Source organism: Corvus hawaiiensis, chromosome 3 (genome assembly GCF_020740725.1).
Source record: "Corvus hawaiiensis isolate bCorHaw1 chromosome 3, bCorHaw1.pri.cur, whole genome shotgun sequence".
Taxonomy (NCBI): domain Eukaryota; kingdom Metazoa; phylum Chordata; class Aves; order Passeriformes; family Corvidae; genus Corvus; species Corvus hawaiiensis.
In genome coordinates, this window is record NC_063215.1 from 91,566,307 (window position 1) to 91,569,009 (window position 2,703).

The 2,703-nt window shown below is 44.1% G+C and overlaps 1 long non-coding RNA gene across 3 annotated transcripts in view; it reads right to left on the reverse strand.

The window, feature by feature from the left end:
• Positions 1-2,211: 2,211 nt before the first annotated feature.
• The window catches only part of LOC125323784, a 26,754-nt gene continuing 26,262 nt past the window's right edge, over positions 2,212-2,703 (reverse strand). For all 3 annotated transcript variants that reach the window (XR_007202645.1, XR_007202644.1, XR_007202646.1), the window contains one exon: positions 2,212-2,703. This exon is cut by the window's right edge and continues 1,663 nt beyond it. This is a non-coding gene — a long non-coding RNA (uncharacterized LOC125323784).

Below are 2,703 nucleotides of genomic sequence, written 5' to 3' on the forward strand. Positions count from 1 at the left end.
GAGCCTTGAGACTGTAGCATCTCTGAAAACAATTGGTCTATCTCTTGCCCATTCACTCAAATACTACAATAGCCTGTTCACATCTTCCTGTAGCTCCTTCACCTGGGGCACAGCTCCTCAGCCAGAGCACACCTTCTGCAAAAGAACTGTTTGTCGGCCCCAGCCTTTTGAAGAAACATCAGGCACTCCTGGCTGACGAGGTTTTCTCGTGGAAGAGAGTATTCTGCATTCCAGTATCTCTAGGTTATATTCTTCACCTTCATAGACATAAAAATTGCCATTTCCTTGCTAAAATTGCCATTAAAAGAACTAAATAGATAGAATCCGGTTCTTAGGATATTATGACAACCTTGTTCAAGCAGAGCAAGAAATGTTACCCTATCTCAGTAGCCATTCCCTAGGCTAAAAAAATAGACTGGGACAGGCTAAAACTAGATGTCTTAAAAACTGGTGAACTGTCCTCAAATTGAGACTATTTAACCAGTAATTTCATGTATAATGCTGTTGTGTTTGTCTTCATTCTGCAGTCATGAAAGGACAGCAGATTCCCTGGAATTCAGCAGCATGGCTTGCTGCTGGTGTAACACTTTGGCTGCAATGCAGGACATTGCCAGCCATGCCAGCCACGTGTTGTGCGTCTGCTCAATACAAGCCCTTGCAGGACAGTAAAATAATTGCTAGATGATGCCACTTGCTTTTGCTTCTTAACGGCTTGCCAGTGCAAGTTATTCCAATTATTCCAACAAAAGTTACTCCAAAAGTTACTGTCTGGGTGTCGTCACTTTGGAAAAAGTGTGCAGCTGCAATCCCCCATATGTGATAATGATTTTGAAAAAGCAGCGATCACTGCAACCAAAGCATTCGCATCTGTTAAAAGCACAGCTTGCTCTTTCACTTGTGTCAAAGCTGTTGGCACAGAATTCAAAGAGCTGGATTGGCAACTCTATCAGGAAGCAAGTGCCACATAAAGCTGTAAGAGCCGCCTTCATTAGCTTTTGTTATCTGAAAAATTTCAAGTGCTTTGGATAACATAACGTGCCACATATCTATAGAAGCTGTTGGGCAGCAGTTTGACAGCCATATGCTTACATCTATAATGTGTCCTCACCCTCATCTCTAACTAAATGTTTTCCTAAAGCAGCTGTGGCAACAGGAGTGAGCTCAAACAATTCCCACACAACTAAAATGCAGCTGAAGGCACTGGGTTCTCTGACGATGGGACTGAGGCCACAAGTGCCCCAAGTACTCTGCAAAGATTCCTGCCCTAACACTACTAGAGTGTGCTGTGCAGTCACACACGGTTGCTGGTGCAGTTGGAGAAGGATATGGCCAGGTTGGCTCAGCATGGTGATGAAACAAGAATCTTGCTTCTGGTGCTGGTGCTGATTCATGTGGGTCACAAGGACTTGCACTGCCCTTGGGTGTGAGCTGGCTTGTGTTTCTCTGCACCTGTAGCATGGATCTGCCACAAATTCCTCTGAAATCTCCCTTTTTGCCTCCTCAGACACCAAACATGGACGAATCGGGAGATTATGGGAGCAGTTGGAAAGGGAATGCAAACAGAGTTAGGAGGAGGCATGTGTGGCTAACTGTGGCAGTGCAGGAAATTCAAACCACTTTGGTTTTGAAATGAAGAGCAGAATCGTTCCATGCCAGAATGTATGAAGTTTGTTTTATATCCTGCCTTACTGGACTCCATGAATAAAGAAAGAAAATCCAGACATCATATGCCGCCAAACACTGCACTCATCTCTTCCTCACAACTCCTTTTCGAAGCCTAACTATTAGATGCTCCTCTGACAAAGACAAAATCTGTGTTCCAACTTTTCTGACTGGAAACACAAAGTCTTTCATTAAAATAGACCTCCCCTGTCCAGTAGCTGAGGCATGATGAGCATTAAGAGCCTGCCCATCCCTTCAGCCATGCTCCTGTAGCAAGGAGGGCACATGGTGTCAATAAGCATCCTGAGGATTTCCTCTTCAAAACTGAGACTGTTTTATCCTCTCCACTGCTTTGGATTTGTTCATTCTTCCTAGGAAATAATTATTGCTCATTTTTCACGTTTTACACACAATGTTTGGCGTATCTTGGAGTTTGGAATTGAGAGAAAGGTTGTTACACTTATATTATCATATTTCTGCTCTAATACAGTCTGCAGGCTGAGTACGGCCATGTGATAGTGTGGAAGAGTACTGCACCAGCACACAGTGTAAAAGTCCCTGCTGTTTATGTCATCCATGGGGCCTGTTCAGCTGCAGAGGACTGCAGGATACAATGCTGTGAGGTCCCCACTTCACCCTCCCCACCTGAAGTATTTCATAGCACATTTGGAATACAAATTTATGCTTTAGAAGTTTGCCCTTTTACAAATGAAATAGATGAGTGGAATCTCTCCAGACAGTTTTTATTGCAGCAGCACTGCTCCCTTATTAATCTCTCTCCAGACATGTCAGTTGTTCCATTTCCAGATAAGATGATGGCCCGGCACATGGTGGGATAAGAAAGAGAATGGTGCACAACTCCAGCTGCCTCTCACAGCTTTCCATAGTGCCAACAGCTGGAGTGACTATTTCTGAGAATGAGGAAAAGTACCTTACTGCTGTTCCAGTATTGCTTGAGAAGGGTCCGGCTTGGCTACTGGGATCCATTTCAGAGCCATAAACCTTGGGGAGAGGAAGACAGATCTCTGCAGTTTGGAAAAA